General features: G+C 44.5%; 1 long non-coding RNA gene across 1 annotated transcript in view; it reads right to left on the bottom strand.

Moving 5' to 3' along the window:
* Positions 1 to 21,932, bottom strand: part of LOC134033441 (uncharacterized) — a 42,396-nt gene extending 20,464 nt beyond the window's left edge. The window contains exons 1-2 of the long non-coding RNA XR_009932122.1: positions 21,495 to 21,932; positions 474 to 550 (exon numbers count right to left, since the gene is read on the bottom strand). This is a non-coding gene — a long non-coding RNA (uncharacterized LOC134033441). The remainder of the gene's footprint in view (positions 1 to 473; positions 551 to 21,494) is intronic.
* Between the last annotated feature and the right edge of the window lie 2,613 nt (positions 21,933 to 24,545).

The following is a 24,545-nucleotide window of genomic DNA, read 5'->3' as shown; positions in this document are numbered from 1 at the left end:
GCTTGGTGAAATACACCGCTCTCCAAATGGTCTGAGACAATACTAAAAGGCTGCCTTGAAGTCACGGGCCACTTCGCTAAACATGTGGCTGAGACCAGGAAGAGCTTAGGGTAGTAAAGTAATTGTCAGCATTGGTCTTAAAGCCCAGGCTTCCTGAGTCCTGCATCGGCCTCTCTAGCGCAGACTCTCTGGGACACCAGCGTAGCGAACATTGGTATAGCAACAGGAAGAGGACTAAAACGCTTACGAGTTGCACTGTGGTGTGGAACAACACTTTTATAACACGTACACGCCCGAAGACCCCACCCTAAATGTTCGACACCCGCCTCCCTCTCCACCCACACACTCTGAATCTTCCGTACCCTCTACACTGTGTTGAGGTATGCGGTAAGCATGGAGGAATGCACCCAGTTCAGGTCGCTACACACACAAAACCCTCCCTAACCCCCGGGGAGTGTAAGTCAACTACTCACGATTCTCTCTGTGTTTCGCTGTCAGGCCACACTGGGTTCTTGTGTCGTCCAGACCCCACTGTTGAGGCTCTCTGGGCCTGTGGAGGGAAAGGGGGGGGGGGGGGGGGGGGAAGCAAGGCTGTCAGTGTATGTGTTAAACAATCTCAGGAGGTCATCACAGTGTAAATATGCAACAGGGCTGCCTGGAATTGAGCAGGGGGAGAGACCAGGAGTTAACCAGATGGAGAGGCAGAAAGGCAAAGAAAGTGATAGTGATGGTTTCGGAAGGAGAAAAGACTTGTGAAGGAATGTGAAGTGTTAATAGCCCCTCTATATCTGTCTCACACACATACTCCGAGAGGTCAGAGTGTTCGACACTGCAATCTATTTCCCACACAGACCACAATATCCACATGCATCCACTGAGGCCAATTAGGAAGAAACTTACATCAAGGTCTGAAAAATAACAGTCACCCACATGCATAAATAACTGAATTAGAACAATTGAACAACAAAATAAAGAATCCATACAAACATGAACACAAGACAAATCTGAAGTCTAAAGTCTGCGGTCACCTCTCAAAACGTATTCTGGCCATTCAACGCTGGCTTTTAAAGTGACGCTGTAATCCCAGAACCTCTCGCACTCTCGTAATGCACTCCTACCCCGAAGGTGTGGCACATCACACTCATTTTCACACGTCTAGATAAAAGCTAGACAATTCAACAACCCGGGGGCCTGAAACCCTGTGGAGACAGGTTCCAGTATGTCACTCCCCTGGTGACTGAGCAGGGAGATCACTCGTTTAGAAGATCTAATGCTGAGAAAGAGCAACCAGCACCTGCACTAACGCACAAGGTAGTGTGAGGCTACAGGGAAGACGGAGTGTAACTAAGGCGACAGAACTTCACCCAGAGTCATTATGCTGAACATATGGAAAGATGTTTAAAAGACGTGGACACCTCGCCTATCCAATCTAATATATACAAAGTTGAATAGGTCGAGTCCAGATTGTGTTGTAGAAGAGGCTTTGTGAGGCTCCTGCTTTTGCACATTCCTTGCCTGAGAAACGGCAGGCTGAGGTACAGGCTGAGGTACAGGCTGAGGTACACAAAGAAAGAAAAAGAAACTTTGATATGGGAAGCAGAGTTAGAGTCGGACAGAAGCCGAACTCTGAGTGCCAACAGAGGAGATGTGGAAGGGCAGGACACAGCCCTTATTGGCACCGGTTGGGTTTCCCTCCAAAAACGCCAGTCTAGAAAAACCCTTCGATATCCTCAAGGACCTAGCTTGTGTCAAGATAATGAGGTTGGCAGAGATTGGGTAAACAGCCAAACTGGATGGGAACCGAGAATCCTGGGAATCCCATCAGCGTAGAGGCAGACAATCCAGCTGTTTTACACTGGATCACCACATGACAAAAGTATAGTCATTTAGGCAGCTGGGGGAAAAAAAACTTGCAGTGATTTATGACTCAGGCATGTGGACTTTATTTTGAATTTTACTAGAGAGGGATTGAGAAAATGGCCCTGAATTCATTATGTAATCTGGTAGCACACAGCAGCATCTGGGATGTTTCCAGATATGCTGAGAGTTTCCAGACAGCGGGGAGGAGACAGAGGAAGAGGACAAGAACAACTTTACCACCCAGCTGCAGAACAGACTTTCTCTGTTGTTCATCTTTCTTTAGGATGAAGTGGTAGGCCAAATAAACGAAGGGGAAAAGAACGAGCGAAACCATCATGCTCACAGATTTCCTGAACTTTGACCTTTCCCACCATTGCTTCCTGCTTTAAGTTTAGCTTTTTCTAGTTAAGTTAAACTGATATTCGCACAGCTATGCCAAAACAACAGAAAGCAACCCTACAGACATGCTCGGTACAGCAGCACAATGCAGTCTGCCCTTTGTCAAAATTGGAAGTGAAAATGCTAAAATTTTTCCAAATCAATACTACAAAACATCAGGTCTTCATGGTCAGAAAGGCATTCATTGTCTGCGTAAAGTGCCTGTCTACCAACAGCTGAACAAGTTTGCCTGAAGCTTTTCGCTGACGTCAGCTCTGGCCAGACATTAATATTTATGTTACAGAAGACAATGGGTAACTGCCATCCAATGTCAGTTTAGTCTGATTGCAACATGAACGTGGACACTAAGGAAGTGCGCTATTGGAAATCAGTGAACAACAGCCAACTGTTACAAAACATAAACGACCAGAATACCCCATTTAGTTTGTTTTTCATGCCTTATGCTCCTTAGAAGACTTCACAAAGAGACAAGTCTGTCATTGTTTGCCTTTATCCAGTCCATGGTCATCAGCTATTGATTTGTTGTCTTGAAGAAAGAAGAAAATCTATTAATGGAGCCAGAAGTAGGAGGCCCTTTACCGTGGGAAGCGTGCACCATTGTGGTGTGGGTCATTTCAGACACTAATTTCAAGTAGTGGCGGCCTGTATCGAATCAGTCACTGATTCAGCGAAGCAGCAACAAGTATGCACTCATCCACAGTGACCCACTTACAGGACTCAGTAAAAAATAAAAACAAATAAGGAAATAGAGACAGAGCAGGGAGGCCAGTGTGTTTGCAGGTTCCCTGTCCAAACGCCTGAAATTGTTGAAGAGTGATCGTAGCCTGCGATCCACATTAGAACAAAGTGGAGTGAGTGAAGGGAGGAAACTCCCCCAGAGGAGACGTTCATGCTCCTGCTGGCTCATTTATCTGGGGTGGAGGTGTGTGGGGGGGGGGGGGGGGTGTAACCAAGAGATGTTGAGGAACTGAGGTGAGAGTTTCCCCAGAGACTTCTGAGGGGGTGGTGGAAGGGCTACTACTTTCAGGCAGGCTGAGCTGTGGGTGAACATGAAGAGCTGACAAATGAACTGTGTCCACACCAGGGAATTGCAGTTGCAATATAGTCTTGGCTACAAAGCCCTGATAAAACCCTGGGTGAAATGAAGCATTAGTTAGGATGTTAAGTAAAATTCTACAAAACGACATTTCCTTACCCAGGAGGTCTATCACGTTAATGCAAGAAAAAAACGGAAAGACGTGCAATCAAAAGCAGCTCAGGAACAGCTTTTACAGTACAACAAGAAATAGTAATCCAACTCGGGCTAACCAACGAGAAGACAGGGAGAAGTAACTGCAGCCACTTCTTAAGTGGGCGGTTTATGCGATCCTCAAGATCTCCGGCTTGGCAGCGAATATCAGGAAGAGACCCAACACCGCCTGGCTAGAGGGTTCTTAGTCTGACTGGGGCCCGGAGCATAATCATTGCAGCATCCAGCCCAGCTAATCCAGCAGGCCTGCGCTGGGTATCCCTGCGCTCCTGACACACCTCCAGATGGAGCAGGACACCTGGCACATGCGGATCAAGGATAGAGAAGGAGCAGGAAGCAGATGGACCAAGACCCAGGTAGCCCCTGATTATGACGGTGTTACCTTGTCCCGTGTCCTTGGCTAAATTAATGGTTTGTAGCTCGACAGGTGGGGAGGAGGGGGAGGGTGAGAGGGAGGGGTTATGGGGGAGGAGATTAATCGAGAGAAAGTTTTAATCCCGGTTCACGCATGTGCCTTTTGTTTACGGTGAAAGACAAAAGGGATAGATGGAAGACATGTTGATCTAATTAGGAGGGAAATAATCCAGCTGTATGGTGTTGTTAAACAGTCCCCAACAAGTTAATGCTAAATATGCGAGTAGGGGGCGTTTTGCAGATGTATTTGGATTATCCGATACCTGATGGTAACAAAATGCCTGAGAACAGTAGGGAGGAACGTTCACAAGAAAGAGAGTAAACACATTAAATCCCGCCACAGGCACAAAACATCAACCACACAGGGATAAGGGATAATCCCCAGAAAACACTGCCTGGCTATACTGTTGTTGTGGCTCAGCCAGACAGCTGGGAACTAAAGTAAGCAATTGTGATGATGCAAGGCACATGTCTGAAGCCACATTCCCAGCGGGCAAAGCTGCTCCTCACAGACTGAAGCTACTACCCCCTACAAGGAAGGGAAACCCTGCTTAAGAACAAACACAAGGCGTGTTCAGTCGATCAGCACAGGAGCAACGTAGTGTCGCCTTAATATTAGACATCAACCTATATCTAATGTGTGGAACTATACAGCATACATACAGTACACATATACAGCTCACACAGAAGGTAGGTAGCCTTTGTTTGCAGCTTAGTATCATGCGTCCGTTGCAGAGACAGGGCCATGTATTCTAAATCTGCTGCAGTCATTGAAGGCTATGGTAGGGCTGGTATAGAATTTTAAGATTCGAAGGAAACAAATACCATGTTTCTAACCATTGGGGGATGGGTATGACACATTTTAGAGTGTCAAACGCTTAGGTTACCGCAGAGGAGACTACAATGCTTGTCAACTGTGAATCTTTTCTCTGGAGGGTGCAACTTGGATTAGAAAGAAGACTCGGATAGACTGATTAAAGCAAACAAGTCAAATAAAGAAAATGAAAATCCCGGCTCCATCCTGCAGCAAGGATCTCATCTTACAAACCAAACTTCTCGGCACCCTCAATCAACACCGCTCTGACATTTCTGAGCAGTCTGCAAGAAAACCAGACCCTGCTCACATGTCCAGCAGAAGGCTTTCTAGGTTAGATTAACAGAGAAGAAATCCTCACCCCCCCCCCCCCCCGGTGTACTTTCTTTACCTAACCTTCAAATGACCAGGTAGGTACTTTGATCGCTCACCAGTGTTGTTCTACAACAGTCTGGCTTTATCATAGAGCCTCAATAACAATGTTTCTGTAAGGGCGTGAACACTGAGGCCTGGTATTTCACCAGCAGACGTGTTCTCACTAAGCAGCAGTGCCTGGCTGAGAGTACATGAGAAGGCCATGTGAGAGCGTCTTGTGAATTAATAATTAAGTGTGCATGGCATTCTGTTGGCTGGTCATTCTGATCCCTGGTTTGGCTGACCCTAAGGGAGAACAGAAGTCAGGATTTTCTCCCCCTGACCACTTAAAACCACTGTCTGGAACCTGGGGGCACCAAAGGGGATGTTAAATAATGCAGTGTTTTCCCAACTCTTTTTTAAAAACAACCCCCCGCCCCCCTAAAATCGTGAATATATATAGATAATTAGGCTATATATATAAAAGACCTGCGAGATAAAGCCGTTTTCACACACAGGCACATTCGCGTCTTGCTCGTTGCCTCAAAAGTTCAATTAATTTGTGACTAGTGTTCGTGCCCAGGTTGTTTACAACTGATTGTTGATAAGTACACTATATCCACTGGCAGAGACTAAATTCTCCTGAATTCGCCTAGTCGCTCCTCGCGAGCGGCTGCGTGTGGTGCTAGGTATTGCATTTACTTCCTTGCATTATGTGCTAGCTGTGTTATGCTAGCTAGTTTCGTTTTGACTGGCAACATACTGACGTTGCTTGCAGGGCTGCCAACTTCACAGCTAAAATTAAATGTTGTCTATTGAGTGAAAAATAAAATCTGCCGTATTTGTTTGGGTAATGGAATTGAGAGACTTCACTAGATGCGGTCAGTGTCCTGTTTTCACATTGTTGTTAAGAATTCCCAGCCTCACTACCTCATACTGTGGTACAGACAGGCTACGAGATGCAGCCTACCATGGGAGTTCCTAATGCAAAAAGACAAGAGGGTCTATGTACAAAAGGGGGAAGGATCCATCCAACACATGGTCATCTCAGGTTGGGAGACAGTCGCCCGTTCTCCTGGGGAGGGCGGAAGAGAGAAACGCTGTTCATAAATCACTGCAGGAATGCCGGTTCATTTCCTCCCCCCACCCTTTCCTCTTCTCTCAACTCGTCCTTGTTCTGCGGCTCTTCACGCCAGGCGGGTGAAAACCAACGAGCCTCGTGACACACCGGCAGCGCTGAAAGAGGTCTCCCACAGCCAGTCAGCCCCTCCCTCCCTCCACACCCACACAGGATGGTAATGAACAGGAATGGGCCCAGGAGCTCCGGTTACCAAGGAGCTTAGGTAACATAAAGAGGTGCAGGGAGCCTGAGGAGTGGAAGGGCGGGGTCGAGACGACAAAGAATTGGATGATACACTTGATAAGTGGTTACACAGAAAGAGAAAGAAAGAAAAAGAGAATTCCAGCATATCGTTATTTCTTCACAGAGGTAGATTAGTTTGGTCAAACTGGAGACTTCTGGCAGCGATGGGAGAAAATGATGCAACAACCGTCGTCTGTGTGGGGAAGAGTGGCGCACCTTTAGTAACGTCTGTGTGACATGTGACATGTGCTGTAAAGACTATATTTCTATTGCAAGGGGTGGGGGGTTAGACAATGGAGCAATTCATGGCACAATGTCCGCCAGGCATATGGCTTCATCCATGTGCAGAAGATGGGTTCCACTTTCTACGTTTTCTTTTGGGAAACTATTTTTCCCTCTCATCTCTTGAATTAATGTGGTGTGAACTGAAGAAGATCTAAAACAAAAAAAAACTACATCAGACGGAAATTAGATGAAGGTACAAGTCTAAAAGCGAGAGGTGATCATGTATGTGTCTCCAGTGGTAGCACATCAAAAGAATATAACGTCAAAGTAGAATCCTGAGACATGGGGGAGTAAATGGAGTTTGAAAAGTTGAAAGTGTTCTTGTTTGGCCTAACTCACTCTCACCTCCTAGGCCTGTAAACATTATTTCATGATTGTCCAATCGCAACTTTGACATGACATATATATAGATTGTATTATTTATTTATTTTACCAAAAGAGACAATAATATTGTACAGCAACATCTGGAATTGTTACAGCTCTTCTCACGACCCAGTCTTCATTCCTCTCCCTCTGCAGTCTTCCAGCAGCTCTAAAGGGCATTTATCTTCATTAGACCAGACAACAAATGAACAGGCACTGGTCATTGTGCCAAGCATTCTCTTAATCACTCTCTGCCCTCTTCTCCTTGCGTTTCTACTCAACATGCACTCACGGAGACTGAAATCTGATGGAGTACTCCACACGAACACCATTTTAAAAAGCAGTGCCTTCTGCACAGACTGCTTTAATCTGTCCCAACTAGTTTAACATGATTTTCAAATAATTGTAAGATTGTTTAGGCCTAGCAATAAAATCTGATATCAGCATATATTGGATCAGATACGGATGCAAGAATCAAGGACAAGCTATAGCCTAGTTGTTTAAGACCTTAAATCAGTTGGGAGTTAGGAACATTGGTCCGGGTTCAAGCAAAGCAAAAGCACAACAGCACATTGCAACAAAGAACACATCTGTTTAAGCAGCAAGTAACCTTTAAACACTGGGTCTAGAATGTGACTTCATGGGTGGAGAGGTAAAGTCCTAAACCCATCAACAGCTATTCTCAAATTCATTCTCAACACCAGAGGGAAGTGGGAGATAAGTTTTACGCAGGCATCAGGATTCATCTCAGCTGCTAAAATCCAAGACTGTGGTGTTTTAAATTCTGTCGACACAAAAGTAAGGGCAGACTTTTTTTTTTTTTATAAGGTGATTGAGAGCAGGAGCCAGACTGAAGCACACCAAGGGCTTTCTAAATGGAACATTGCCACAGACAAACAAGTTTAAGTAGCCAATTCACCATACAACTAACTATACTTTCGGTTGGCTTCTAGTCACAGGAGTTTAATCGAAATTCAATTCCTCTTGTAAACCTGAACAGCATGCAAGCAAAGCTACAGCTCTAAAAAAGAGAACCTCCCTCAGAGCAGTGATAAAATACCGACAAAGCCAGGATACAACATGTTCCTTTCACAGTAAACTTGGAAGTGATTTGCTCCAGGATGCTATGAGAAATGTGAAGATCCTACATCAAATTCCTATCCCTGCGTTCCTTGATTAGATTGAATTATCATGAACGCAAACTGCAAAATAGCAAGCAGAAACAGAAACTTTTCATTCAGGAGGTTACTCTGAAGAGGAACATCTGGAAGGAAAGAGACATTGAGCACATGGATGCATGTTGGAACATGTTGTACAGCTGTTAGCCTCCCTTATTTTATTTTATTTATCCTGACGGTCACGTCGCAATCCGCCGATATTGACCCAACAATATACCTATAGACGCCTGTAGAAGTAGGCTATTAACACTTAGCAAAAGCTTCTGGCCACTAAGCTACAGACCACATCATGGCATCTGGTCTTTAGTGGCAAGAGTCAACTTGCAATCGCAGAGGCACTTGCTAGAGACTTGAAGTCAGAGAGTGAACTACCATGTATGTCTTCTCCATGTAATAATTCACATCACCACTGGCTTATTCGTGGAGGGCAACATGACCCTAGGGCCCTAAGAACTCAGAGCACAAGGTGCCTACTGACTAAAGTCAAGAAGACATCCCAACGGAACATTGAGAGAGCCCTGTCCCCCCCAAAATGCTTAATCACTCAAGAGTCCCTGATGAAAACAGAAGAGCTCTTTCACCTGCTCTGGCCAAAGGAGGAAAAAAAACACAAGGTGAGGGGACTTTTTCAAGAGTGCCTGACAAACAGGCACACTGGTCTTCATTGTCAGGAGCTGAGGGCTGTCCTGGCAGCAAGGGAGAACTGTGGGAATGGCTGTAGATGGGCTGATGCGGAGGCGACAGAAAGCAAAAGCACTACCCATCTCTTAAGTATCCTTCCTCCATTCTGGACTCACCCATCAAATTACCAGGACTTAATGTCTGCTCATTGTTGATAGAATGTAATGCAAGGATGCCACTGCATTAGCTAGCTTCATGACGTGCAAAAGTACTTTCTGTTTCATTGGCATTGTTGACTGGGTGAACGTTCGTCACCATACGAGAAGACGTAGGGGTCAGTTTACAGTGGTGTGTAACCTGGACCTCCCATATCAAAACCTCTGTCCTTTCTCATACCATGTTATTCTAGATTGCCTAGCAACACTTAACTGACTCAGGAGAACAAACCATTTTGAGAAACGTTTGCCAACCTCAACCCCCAGTCTGTATATCATAGGCTAATCATAACATGCCTCCCTTTTCCATTAGGTAAAATAATACTTGTTTTCAGAATTCGAAAACAGTGAAAGTTGAGCACAATAGGACTATTTTCAACTTCAAGTTCATGGGTAAAAATGTGTGTCCTTCAACAAAACCCAAAATATTCGCATCTGGACTACTCGTAGACTGAAGTGTAGTGCTGCACAGACTGTACCGCAGCTAGCACAGAGGCATGGCTCGAGCTGAAGAACAATTCCTTGAACCTGAGCCCAAAGAAGCAGTCTAGCTGCGTAGGATATTAGCAGTAAAACAGCTTCACTGACATACAAGCATGAATTAATAACAAAACCTTTAACCTGAAATGAGAAATTAGTAGATGTTCACTCATGGCCATGGTCTACATCTCTCAGCAACATGCAGGCCGACTGTAGCTGTAGAAGGGAAAGGACATCTGGTTGTCGTGGCAGAGCATGGGCACGGATTCCTTTTTTATAATAAAGATGCGTATTCCCTGTCCATATTAGTCCAGCTAAACTGGGCAGTCACAGATAGCCTTCTCTGCATGTAAACAAATAAAGTGCTAGCAGGCTACCGTAAACAAAAGCCTCTTTATTCAGCCGTATAAGAACACTAATTAAATGAGATTTCAATTCTTTATAGTATTCTCTGAGGAGCCAATTGTAATGACAAGCCACCCTCCTGACCTGCTAGGCCACGGTCAAGAAGCACCTGACAAGGTTCTCTTCTCTGGGCCACTTCCATGTCTATGTATTAAGACTATAGGCCTATAGAAAACATCTGACTATTTTAAAAGGTAGACCAGAATAGATAGAGTTCAAAAAAAGAATTGGAACAAAAACATCGGCCCGTGAACATTTTCATCGCTTGAACAGTGAGACAAATCTCAATCAACTATAAAATTGTGGTGTAAATGTACATAGCCGTTTCTGATCAAAATGTATTGTGCTCATTGTCCCTTTCTCAGAATGCAAGTGGTCTAAGACCACTTTCGCATCCAAGCAACGGCCATGCCAAAGCCAGTCTGTGCAGGTACCCAAGCCCCAGAGGTAATACAGGGGGTAAAGATACCACGAAGACCTAGTTTTTGTACTATTAAAATGCAAGGGCTCACACATAACCTGACCCTACACAGGATGCAGGCTTCCTACACTGTCTAAAGGAATGTCCTTTATTTACTGGTTAAATTGAGTTTAACACTGGTCTGGATAGTGAAGATACGCCACTATGGGTTGATTAAAGATTTAGCATCCTTACACACACACTAGACATGACCTTAATGCCAAATACAGCAACATATTCTTAAGAATACAGCTTTTATTGTCGTGATAGCGTGTGAGCAGCGATCAATCCTCTCCGCTCAGAACATTGGAGGACTAAAAGCCAAAGTCAGAGCAATCGTAAAAAAGCTCCCAGTATCTCTCAAACAATAATCCTACTTATTTTTAATCTGTTGATAAAAAGCGTTTGTCAAGAGGATGAAGTTAATACACACAACCACCATGTGGATCTGGAGACGGCTGTACGTCTGGGCCACATATTTTCTATTTACATTTACATTTAGCAGACGCTCTTATCCAGAGAGACTTACAGCAAGTACAGGGACATTCCCCCGAGGCAAGTAGGGTGAAGTGCCTTGCCCAAGGACACAACGTCATTTGGCATGGCTGGGAATCGAACTGTCAGATTACTAGCCCGACTCCCTCACCGCTCAGCCATCTGACTCCTATTTGTGGCTTTATACTGTGGATGAAAGAATTGAGCAAGGTTTATGGCTAAGACCGTAGCTCCTATAGCTCACCAGTTGAGGCTGTGGGTCATCTATTGTGTACTGAAGTTTATGCCCTGGTATTGGTACACTGCCATGCATCCCCCATTACAAGTACCAGCCGTCCAATTAATGTCCTGCTGAGTGTAGAGTCGCCCAGCCATGAACATACAAAAGGAACAGATTATCTAGCTCAGCAATTAGCAGAGTTTATAACTGGCAAAGGTGAGAGTGTGAGCTATCAATGAGATTATGTTAATACAGCTAATTGGCATCACATTATACCAAAACTATTGGAGGTATTTTAGATGTAATTGAAACTAATTCAACTGTGCCCAATCAAAAGAGTCGATGAACAAGTGACAAAGAGAGTGAGTGACCTGAAATGTTAAACTGTCGTGTGTCAGAGTGTATAATTAGTCTAGTGGTGTGTTCAATAATGTCCAAGTGTAATTAATAGCAGAGTCTGGTCCACTGGTTCACAAACACAAAATGCTTGTAGCATCAGCTAAGATACCAAGAGTGGGGTGATCCTGATGGGTCACAGACTTTAGGGTAATGTTTGACCAAGTACAAAACATGACTTCTGTATCTGAGCCTCCTGAATTTAATTTAAGAAGAACAATTTCTAAGAAAAACAATCCTTTTGAATTCAGGCTATGGGTTTGAAAATCGCCATACACATTTGCTATCCACAGGATCCCACTTAATTTCTGAACCCTCCATAAAACGAGTGCTTTCACTCTGCTGTTTAACACCCACACTTGCCATACCCCCAACGCTACATCAGACCACTTTGAGAACACAGTTATACAGTACGTTGACCTGCACTGCAGATCTCAAGCACATATGAACAATCCGAATGGATGCACAACAGTGATGTCTCTCACGCAGAGAGCAGAGGTGCCAGATAGAAGCAGCTGTTGGCTGGAGGCAGATACTGATACAGGAGAAGCCTGAAATGGGGGCTCTTTGAATTCATCAAGGTGCTTCGGTATTGAGCTTAAATATAGAAAGCAACATGTAGGCTGTTGTTGGTTCCATGTTTAAGGTTAGGCCTGGCAGTGGGTTTGCAGTCAAATACTGGCAAAACTTGTATTTTGGTGGTGTGTCGTTTAAAATCAACACAGCGGACAGATTTACTACATTGTATGGTAAAATGGCTCAAAAAGTGGACCCAAAAAAAACCTATAAAACACACCCCTCCAAGTTTTGGTGTCTCTCACTTGTACATTACACAGCTCTCCCACGGATGACCTTGTAGAATACAGGCCAATACAGAATCATGTTTCTAACGGGGAAGTGGTAACCATATTCCTCTGTCAGCTACCTTGACATTGCTATCAGTGGGTGTAAGGTGATTGTGTTCCTCTGAGAACTGGCTGGCTTGTAGTTCCAGTTTGGCAAAGATGTGTTGGTCCACAGAAGATAATGATTTGTTTACAAAAGGATGCCTGGGGAATACAAAGTAGGGGGAAAATGTTCCCAGAGAGAAGAATGCAACCCAGTAAAGGTACTACATCCCAGAGGAAATCGAGAGGAGAAGGACCTGCTACCATGGCAACTGTGATAAGGCAACAGGTGTCATCTGTGAGGCTTGTTTGTCCAAATCTTTGCTAAGGTTTAAGCTAAGGGAGGAAAATAGAGACTGGGCAAATATCTGGCTTTTGTGATTAGATTAAGGTAATGCATCATGTAAACAAAAAAGCAATGCCATGTCATCTTAATTTGCTCTGTGGAAATTAGGGGGATATTTCAGTAGAATGGAAGGACAAAGTGAGTGTGTGTGCATGCATGCCTGCAATCATACAATGCATGTGCAGGGTGTCAAGGATAGACAATAGCATGAAGTAATCTCCCCAAACAGGGAGGACATGTTTTTTGAGCAGTTCAGAGATAAGACACTGTGAGAATCCCCCTATTGTGTAGCGGGAATATGAAAAGGACCCATTTCCTTCCAATAACATCAACTTGGCTGCTCATTCCCTGGACTTTTTTAACAGAGGCAACAGAGCGTGTGTTTACTGCACACGAGTTGAGGGAACCTGTCACCAAAAAGCATAACAGCTGGAGGTGTGAACACAAACTCGCTAGCAAAACAAGTCAACATACAGACTCCATTTACCTGGCTTGAACTCGACTCTGCAAAAGAGGGTATCCCCCACTAGAGGAAACAGGGGACAAACCTGGGCCAGGGGCCCTGGAGAAGCTTAGAAGTTTTGCAGTACAACGAGTTATCTGGAGCACAGCAGAGCGCTCTGCTTTGAAGTGCTGAGCTGCAGACTCTGGACCGGGGAGGTGGAGGAGGGGAGGTGAAGAAGTACACGCAGAAACAGCCACAAAGGAGATGTGAGCCCTTCAGGAATGCCAAGGGTGAAAACTGCTGGGAAAAATCAATTGTTGATTTATGTGTGTCTGTTTCTTTTATAGGTCTACGTTTAGAGATAATCTATCCTACCCCAACTGCTCACACAAGTCCCTTTGTTGCACACAGTGTTTACAGTGGCACGAAAGCTGTGAGTCGAAAACACACACACACACAACTAAAAAGTGAAGACAAAGATTTGCCATTTTGGATGAACTAATCATTAAGATATCTGTTGCTGGCATGTTGCTCCTATGGCTGCTTTTCCTTTGGATAATAATCTGGAAAGCAGATGGTTGCCATGTGGGGAGAAAGTTTGGCTGGGCTGAGGAACATGGGATGAGGGGGGGGGGGGTGTAGAGAACCCATCATTGAGAGAGCAAGAGGTATAGGAATGGACAGATTGTGTTGTGCTCGTCTGTCTATCTATCTGTGTATGTCTCCCTACTGCTGTACTCTCCTTGGAGGATTATCCTCACTAATATACCTTAAGGCACTTTGACTGAGCTGCCAGCTGTCCATCTCCACAGCCCTCGGACACCCTGGTACAGCCCTGAGCTGGGGTCGTCCACAGAAGGGCAGCCACGACCTACATCACACTTAGCAACAAAACGCCACATTACAGCACGCTCCGTGAATATATTGATACATTGGTGCTCTAGTGTACAAAACAATTTAACAATGGAACTTTCTGACATTGAAAAGATTGCTGCGTGTCGCAATATATAACGCTATGCTACATTTCGACATAGCACCCCAGCATCGACAGGGTACGGCACACCAAGCACAACAAGAGCCCCAGCCATGTCCCAGAGCTAGCGGAGATACTACCAAAATGCTGTGCAACATCAGGCCAGGTTACACGATGACAAGATCTCAGCAGAGAACTGGCAGAGTCCCAGTAATACAGCATGAAAACATGCTGCTGAGCCACTGGGCTGGGAGAGCCTGTTGCGTGGCAGAAGTGTTGAAACACCACAGGCTACTCAGTGTCCCTGACCCTCCATGTAAGTATGTGTGTATTATCGCAGAGCGACTTGTCTGCTCGTGTTGATTAAGGACTAATAAAGGAGTCCCCTCTTTGAGAATGTGGAGGGGGCGGGGGTATGGCATTGATGGTATGAGAGGGCCTGCTGGGCCTTATTGAAAACCTTCTCATCAGTTGGATCCGAGGTCCTCTTATCCGCTTGAAGCAGTAAATAATTCAGTATCCACAGGGAGCGGACTGTGGGTAGGGCCCGATGAAATCCAGAATATTTTTGCCATTTCTGGAATTCTCCAGGATTCAGGGCGCAGATGTTTTTGTAATTAATGTAACCTGAATGATAAGAGGATACAATGAATTGGAAAATAAAAACTAATTACTGTTTACATTAAACTATTAAATCATCTACTACTTCTAATCTAGTGGAATCTAGTGGCAAATTTCTGTCTTCTAGACAAGGACTTGGTGTGTCCCAAACACTAGATGTTTTAGAAGTCAATTTGTATTTGCATACACACACAAACACCCAGATCAGTATCACAATAGTGAAGGGTAAACTAAACTACAATGGTGGGCCAGACTATTTCTCAGACTCAAATTCTTCAGCAGCAGAAGCGAGGGGGGGGGGGGGGGGGGGGCCGCTGTGAGGGAGGTCTGCATTCACCGTTACCATGTCAACACACAACCTCTCCTGGGGGGCCCTGCTTTGGGGGTTGGGGGGGTGGTGGGGAGGTCTTGCCATCCTACACCTGCAGTTTAAAGATAGTTTCCGAGGAGAGAAGAGTGGGGGTTAAGGAAGGTATGGGTGTGTAGGGAACGGGGGAGGGTATGATTGTGTTTGGGCAGGGGGTGGAAAGAAAAGGAGCTGTGTAAAAGGAGGGCTGTATGGACAGCAGCATCAGCCTGGCAGACACTAATAGCCCACCATGGTGTGAACAGAGGGGAGGGGGACTCGCTTAACCCTTGTGCTGCCTTCGGGTCACATGACCCAAAGGTTCATAATGAACCATCGTTGTGTTTACCCAATTTTACCCAATACAAAAACAAATACAAATAATTTTCTTTTAACCTTTGCAATGTGGGGTGTCAGAGACAGCCCAACGGTTAAAAGAAATTGCTTCACTTTGTTTTTGTATGCGGTAAAGTTGTCGCAATACGACGGTGGGTCACAATGACTGATGGGTCAGAATGACCCGAAGATAACACAAGGGTTAAACAATCACACTTAAGTGGGGACTCCTTCAGAGAGTGGATACAGAAAAAATAAGATTCTCTCTCTCTTCCCTCCCCCTCCTCCAAGGACGTCCAGACTGCCACCAGCCAACAGGGCGATATCTGTCCTCAGTGAAGTTTCCTGTCTCAAGGCTCGACGTGAAGGACATGCAAGGGACCATGCAGCTGTGAAAACTTTCAACGAGAGATCAAGGAGACAACACAAAAGCCCCTCAGCGCCCGAGCAGGACAATGCTAGGGTTTCCCTTTCACTCGCCATTTCAGTGTCCCCATTCAAACCGGTTCCAGAAGCTCTCATGGTGGTAATCCTTTTAGATAACTTGGAAAGCAAAAAAGTGAGGGAAGAAGGGATTTTGGAAAGGAGGGAGAGATAAGGGGAGGGGGGGGGGATTTAGGACTTTCTTCACCTTTCCATCTACAAAATCACAAGACACCTCGATTACATCAGATCTACGAGATGGTTGTGCGACAGAAGGCTTCTTCCATCAGAAGCCCAACCCTAGCCAGCAGGTGTAGGTCGTCAGACTTATCGCGACATGCCGTGCATCAGAAGAACCCCACCGTCCTGTGAGGGAGACTGGCTGGCGGGCAGACTGGGTTACCACAGGCCGGAGGTTCCAGCACCACTCAGCCAGAATCTAAAAACATGCTAGCCATTAGGCTGAAACAGTTAATGGCACATGTGTAAACTCCTGGATGGAGTGTATTTCTAGTACTTGACTACATCTTAGTTGGTTATATAGGGCTATTCTGATCATATGTCCCTACCAGAATAAGATCCCATGTCATGTTAGGGCTATCATATTGTGATCAGAAGGTCTGCGAAAACTGAACATCAACCGGCTGTCCATAGATTGACTTCATGCAGGCTTTCATTACAGCCACAGCCCACGGTCTGTGTGTGTCGTGCCACGTTCACACCAGCCGCCCACATCAAAGCGGTGGTGTCTGTGAGGCTCCTTCTGAGTGTTCCTAACCCAGCCCAGAACCGCATGGCAGAGCCCCTGAATTATTTACACTGCCCTCGCTCTCTGCAGATAGTGAGACCGCATGGGGTCGTTCACAATGGGAGAGTGTCGTCTCGGTCTGACTGGGGCCGTGCACGCTGGCTGCGCCTCTAGCTCTCATGACGACACCTTTCCAGATGTCACGCTGGAGTGGGAAGAGGAGAGGAGGAAGTGTCATTTCATCTCCGTCCCTGATGCGTGCTCACTGGGTTTGACGCTGAAATAGATTAACTTGTGTACAGACTCGGAGAAAACGCATGTTGTTTTGCGGAGGCAGCTCCGCGTTCCAGGACATGCAGGATTCAGGATGGCAGTTAAATAGCTACAGGTGGCTACACTGGCCGGCTCCAAGCAAAGCTGAGGATGACTGATAGTAAACACCATTGTGTTATACAAAACACTTGCGGTATACAAGGTATCTGGGTTTTCTAGAACACCTGGACATCAAGGCACATCGCCCCATCCCCCTTTCATCTCCCCGTTGTTTTGGCAACATGGACTTCAAAGACAGGAAATGACACCATTGGTGAATGGGAATGCTTTTAGCTGGGCCCAGGGGTCAATATACCAACAGCCACAGGGTGGGGGAATGTGAAGCTTTTTACAAACACTAACTACCAGGCTGCGCCCTGTGTCTGATACTGTGGCTGGGCACACAGTATCAGACTAAACCAATTAGGCTTCCAACAGCTGCATCGCAAATTGACAATCAGCACATATCTTATCCCCCAAAAATGTGTTTTTCTGCCTAAACACATCATAAAAAACAAATGTCTTTATTTAAGTGTGTTTATTGATGTGCACTCAAGGATGCAGATTCTCTTCTGATTATCGGCAGCAAACAGCCGAGCTCAGCATTAATACAATTAACATGACATTACACAGCACATGCCGATGAAGATGAACTACGTGTTAAGCTAAACCACCAAAACAAATTAACATACCAGTACAATCTCAAATATATTTAACCTTACCAAAAACAAGACAACTGTCCCGGCAGGCTCGCAAGACTAGATTAGTTAAAACAATTAAAGCCCACAATGGCATGAAGCTTCAGCAGAGTGTTTGTATTCAATTGCTGTAACCGTTGGACTATTATCACTTGTCTGACCTGATTTGGGCTGTGAGTGAGGAAATCCCTTGGTGTACCAAGGAATGAAAAGAGATTTTTTTAGCTCATGATTCAGTGGAAATGTAGGTCTTGAAGCTGTGTCAACGCATTAACTTATAATCTGTTTGAAAAGACACAGATGTTGCTGATGATAAATAAACAGTGTCCTTTCCCTTAAACTATGCAAAAACTAATCTCAACAAATCTTGGACTGACCAACAATGAAGTCAGCAGCATGAGATGCAACATCCAACCACAGAACCAGGGAGTTCATGATATCTTTCCCTGGGTGGATCTCATAATGGTGCTGCAGTAGGTTACACTTGTATCGTAAAGGATTATTAAGTATTGCTTGCCCGCACACTTGCAATTTTGTATACATGCAGGAGCATAAAGACAGAGACTGAGGGCCCTCCCTTGAAAATCATGCTGGCCCTTGGTGTGGAGTCCAAAAAACGAATGGGTATAGTGAAATAAAAACAGGCGCATGTATATTCCTGCAAAAGAAAACAATTGGCGTGATGTGCGACGTGGTTGACCCTTGACCGAGTGTTACATTTATCCCTCTGCTCGTTACCAATATTTCACAGACTGCTTAACCATTATAAACACACTGAAAAAGCTCTCAGCAGCTATCTCTACAGCTCTCACTTCCTGCTTTTCAGACAACAGGATTGTGTTGTTTGAGTCCCTCATACCCTTTTCCAACAACATGGAACGGGTTCCATTCCTGATGGTACACTTAATTTTGAACCGTTCAGAGCATTTCGCCCAAAAATAAAATTGGTGCGGAACCACAAAAGTTGGTTCCCAGCTGGATCCAAAAGGCTGGCAATATTGCGACTGTATGGGGCCGTTCACAAGGGGAGAGTGGCGTCTGGGTCTGACTGTGGCTGTGAGCACTGCAGTTATCCCTCAGGACAATTACGGTCTTCCTTGACCTGAAGTTCGAACTGTGACCACAGCAGTGGGAGTATCATTCTGCAGGTTGGAAAGAAAGGATGGAGAAGGCAACAATGGAGAAGTCAAGTGAGAAATTGTAAAAAAGAGGCAATGGCATGCCGACAAAACCCAATGCTTGGTGACTATTTGAGGTCCTGAGCTTCCAGAAATGCTAGAAAGTGGCATGAGAAAGAGTAAGCTGTATGCCAAACTAGTTGCGAGTTGGCCAAGGCTGGGTTCACTTGAAGACAATAAATAATTATTATATTAAAAAAATACCCAACATTGATGGCTGACCATCCTTGATTACAATGGTTCTGCTCAAAAACAGTTCACTAGATAGGACCACGCTTGCAAAAAAATTTAACAGGTTCAAGTACCAGAGTTAATGTGGTGGGAAATGAGCATTACAGACCTATAGGACCCAGTGCTCCATTCTGCTTGTCGGCAGAGACCCTGGTTTCATGGCCTAATCGAGGGCAAAAATGCTTATTGCAGAGCTAGAGGATCCAGTCCTAATTGCAAATAAAGTGAAGGAGAATACAGAGGAGAGTTTATCAAGGAAACGGGTGACAGTGCAGGAGGGGGAAAGTACTCCTTCAGAAAGGAGGAAGGAAAGAGGGAAAGGGAAGGAGGGTGTGGGAGCAGTGTTCAAACAGACAATACACTAGAGATATGCTGTCTGTAGTAAGGTACAGTCCTCTCAATTCATGTCCACATTTCCCCAAGAAGATTTAATTTCCTCTGAAGCCATCTCCCTCAAGACAGTTGTATTGTAAAATGTGTAAAACATACAATATGACAAATCCGGTTGCGGTGTACTCTATTTGAAGGTTAAAACTGACGATGACCAAGGTATGGTCCCAAGCAAAAAGTATGACTGTAGACTGAATTGTCAGATTGACTGGTTTAAGACACATGGTGCTCACACTTTGCAACTATCAACAGACCAACCAACTAGGCCTAACCTGCCTGTTGGCCAGGTTAGGACAGTAGAATGACGTGCTTTCATGTCATGCTTTATGTATTGCCACGGCCAAGCTGCCACCAAATTCAGTTTGACTGATACTTAGGCAATCGGACACTTTAGTGACAGTGTCTGTATTAAATCACGTTTATTAAACATGGATTGTTATAAATGCTGCAGACAAAAAAAGAATGGTACTATACATTGAACAGTTTAAGTAACAAAATGCACTCTGTATGACACCCTACACTTTCATAACAAAGGGCGAAAATGAACTTAAGTCATTTACTGAACACAGTCTTTCAACCACTCCCCTCCAACAGGAGGCTGTGGTCCATTAGGACCAAAACCCTGGGGCACAAGAAGATTCTCACCGGCTGCATCTGGCCTCTTCAACAATGCCCGGGACAACAAGGCCACTGACACGGATAGCAATCCTTGTTCTTATAACACTTGGCAATAAACCTGTTTCTGATTCTGAACTAGGCTAGGCGTCATGAGGTCAATGAGGATACTGATCAGAAATATTTTCAACTTACAGCTTTGCATTTCATAGGACTTTGTTCACATGTGCATCAGCATTGGGTGAATTATGTATTTGCAATTGAGAATTAGCGTTCCTGTTAAGGGTCTATAGCCTACAACATTGACAAGTGCCTTGGGATAGAGTAACGATGTTTAGGAAAGCATGGTAGTCATCTTATTGGTCAAGCTGTTGCATAATAAACCGTCTCCTCAACCGTAAAAGTATGATTTGACAGACACAAAATATTCAACTAAAATAGTTCATTCATGTTTTATTCATGTTCTAACATATCGAACATGCTTGGTGACAACTTAGGCTAGGCCACACTACGAATACTAGCGCACTTCTCACGTTGCAGTCTTGCAGCCATCAAAACTTTTTGACTTTCACAAAACTTTTACTGCTCTGCCACAACAACACTGTATCGAACAGTGTTATGCTCACAACCACGCCGGTCTTTATTGCTAACTAAAAAACCACGCGCAAACTACAGTTAGTCAAGCTTTAAAGATGTGTTAGCTAGCTAGGTATCAAGCTACTTTAGACAGCTAACTAGCTACGATGAAATGGAATGCTACGATTCAGCACCGAAGAAGAGACTAGTTAGCCAACGCGGACAAGTTTGTTAGCTAACGAGCTATAAAGAGCAAGGTTAAATGTCGTAATCACTGGTTCCTATCCTACCTAACAGCGCATGGATTACATATGAAAGCGAGCCAACATTAGAGAACCTAAAGTTGTGTGGACAAGAACAACATTGTTCAATACAACTGATATCTTCCGGTAGTCTGCTAATATTAGCAAGCATAGGGGTCCAGACAGTTTTTGCAAAAGATGGCTTGGCTCAGCTAACGTTACTTAGCTCCAGCTAGCATTTCATCTGTACCAGGGTAATGAACGCAGTTCGCTTTGTTGAAAGGCACACTGTGGTCAATAGACCTTAAACCTACAAATTGCACTGTGCATTGCTTAACATCAAACATGACATTAAAATGCTCATGTTAGCTAGCCAGCTAACTAGCTAACATCAACTAAGGCAGGCTTGCTGACGAATACTCGCGAGCTAGCCACGTTAGCAAGTAGGCTAGCTCTGCTACTAGCTAGCCAGAGTACACGGCCCTTCGTTCTGTTGTCTTGCAGCACATTGCTGGCTAAATAATCGTCAGTTTTCATATACCAAATCCGCATTTACCTCAGATATTTGGAGACTTTAGACTGTAAATAGGGAGAAGGTTCCCCTTAGAATATGTCCACGATTGTAGTGCTCCTGCCTCCTCCTCCGGAAAAAAGATGATTTATTTTACTGCTGTGAGGTCCCGGCCACTTCGTAACCCTCCCCAGCTAGCCAACTGCCTGGCTAACTCAGGTGCCGTTCGATGACACTCTCACTTGTTCGGCTTCCGCTTCAATGTACAACGTAAAATAGTTATTTTCTCAGTTGGACGACAAATACGGTTCATCCACCGACACAATTTCTCTCCGATACGGTGCTTGAATGAGACTGCGACTACAAAAGCAGTTTAGAAAATGGGTCTCCTCAAGTCTGTGCTTCTCACGCTCGCTCTACACTGCGATGAAAGCTCGCCCCTTGGAGCGACCGGAGACAGTGAGTCGCAGGATAATGATTCCGTTTCCAATTTTGAGGACGCTAGACTTTGACGTCACACTCTGATCATGTGTGTATGAGTGTGTTATAGCCTCATTGTGGTGTGTTTGTGCGTGTGCGTGTACGTGTGTGTGTGTGTGTGTGTGTGCGTGTGTGTGCGTGTATTTATCTACCTAGATATCTATTTATCTACACTACATGAGAGACTCCAAGAGAAGATTAATACCGGTGCATAACAGTGTAGTTGAAGTCTACCTTGGACCAGTGTCTGTGCTGAAGTGAATTGATGTACCATTGATGTAACAATGCATGTGCCATGCATTGTTAAACTTCTTCATAAGGTCATAAGACCTTAAACGTCTTATGTTCATTTCTATGTCCAGTATCTCAATCTGCCAGTGGGAGAGACTCTTAAACCCTGAGATATCACTAAGCACCAAAGAATGTGATTCTGAGAAGCATGGAATTGATACTGGCACTTGGCCAAAGATAGCTAAAAAAATATGCCTTGGAGTGTAAGTGAGGGAGAGCTTTTCTGGGCAGACACATTAACTGAGAATGTATATGTGAAAAGTTGCTAAACCCAACATGATTCCTTATGTGAAAGTGCATCAAAAAGTGTGATGTCTGTCCTTCCCTTCAGTGTTAACCTGGATATGAAAATTGTGGATATGGGGATTTTTTATTTATTGAAATGTTTTTGTGTGAGCCATGGGCTATATAGAACTCTTTAATATGAAAGAGGCAGGGGTTCCATTAAATGAAAATTGAACAGGAAATAGCACTTTTCTGGTATTTTCTGGTAAGTCCAGTAAGTCCAAGGAGAGTCCCACATAACTACACACATAACTTAGATTTGCAAGAAGCCATAGTAGGCTGGACTAGAGAGGAACAAAACAACAAATGGTTTCCATCTGTTTCTTCTCTCCAGCATTATCTTTCACATTTGCAAGTATCAAGCTATGTTTGGCTTAAAAGTTAAGCAAGGCATAAAAAACTGTATTCTTTTCTTTTTTTCTGAGGATAAATTGGAAATAGACAATGTCCCATTCTCTTTAAGTTATAGATTTAAAGAAAAGTACGAGTTGTGTTCGGTTCAGTCTGTGGAGTCTGTGTGCCGTCCAGACAAAGTCCATATCCAGTGTGGTCTGCTGTTCAGTTTTAAGAGATGAAAGCCAGGCGGTTGGGCAACCAAAACTGCCTCAGGGAATCCCAGCATGAGACATGGTACTTTTGTGTCATAACTTCAAAGGTGGTTTTCCCACAGAATCAGATGTCAATACGTGTCTTGGCTCCCAGACATTCTGAACAGGCTTAACTTTAGGTTGATCCCAGTCTTGGACAGAGGGAGGAGGCCTGATTTTGAACTCTTGGCTGCCACCACAGCATCCCAGTCCCCATCTCCACCTCGGGGATGAAGTTGGAGACTGGGGATGACAGGGTTATTGACCATGTTGCTAGTTAGGCATAATGTGCTGCACAGCATAGCTAGGCGTTGTGAGGCTTTGCATGCTGGTTCCGACACAGCAGGGACCAAGGCTGGAGGCTTGTATGTCTGTAACACACTCATGCGCACACTAACACATCACACGCTTTGGTGTGTGCTGTGCGCTCTACTCAATACAAAATGATTATCTTCTTTCTGTGGTTCAGTGTAATAGCAATAATAAGCCGCAGAGATGACAAGATGGGGGAGAAGAGGTCAACCATAGCATCGCTGCTCCCAAGAAGAAGACAAACATGGCTGATTGTGTGAGAGAAAACTGATAGGGTGTGTGACCATCTTTAATGTCACCTCAGGGGCAGTGAACTATACAGCAGTTTGTGTATTCAGTGCAGGACAGAACTAAGCAGAAAGAAGTAAAGTCTTGTAGTCATGATGCCAGGGCAGGGTGTACAGGATGTACAAGGCAGGTACACATTTTCTTTCCCTCTGAGTAGATGCTATGGTAGGTAATGAATATGAAATGAGTGTCGAATGTAAGTTACTTTGTCTGATTCACCCAGTGTTTGGTTTATGTTGTTTGTATATATGTTAGATCACCTTGGTTCAGAGGAACTTCATCTACAGCATGTACACATGCAAACCAGTTTGACTAGAATCCGTCCAGCGAACAATACAGTGAACACCCTTCCTTTGCATAAAACACAGGCCACGACACATATAGCTTGGTCAACAACTAAAAAACTGCTACAGCCATCTTGTGTATGGAGTGATGTTGGTGTCTATTCGAATGGTCCAATGGTCTATAACTGTGTTTGATGTGTATACAAACAGAAGCATATTCACACACATGACTGTACAGCACTCACTCACACATGAAAAAGCACACTTGTTCTCTTTGTAACTAGTGACTCAGACTATGTCAGGGGAATCCAAATATTTAAGAAGTGTTCCTCAACTTACTAATTTATTTGTGACTTGTATTTACAAACAGGATATCTGAGTCTGTACATCGTTTTCCTTTTGAAGACAGTACATTCGATGCAACTCCTGACAACCGACCAGGACTAAAACCAAAACCAAATTAAGGCTATGGCAATGATCATACACAAATGTATGTATGTATAGTCATGTCCAGGCATTGTAGGACAAAGTATAAAATATAAATGCTCACTGACAATACTTTTTTATAT

Source organism: Osmerus eperlanus, chromosome 14, assembly GCF_963692335.1.
Source record: "Osmerus eperlanus chromosome 14, fOsmEpe2.1, whole genome shotgun sequence".
Taxonomy (NCBI): Eukaryota; Metazoa; Chordata; class Actinopteri; order Osmeriformes; family Osmeridae; genus Osmerus; species Osmerus eperlanus.
The sequence above is the reverse complement of the archived record's forward strand: the minus strand, read 5'-3'. Positions and strand labels throughout refer to the sequence as shown.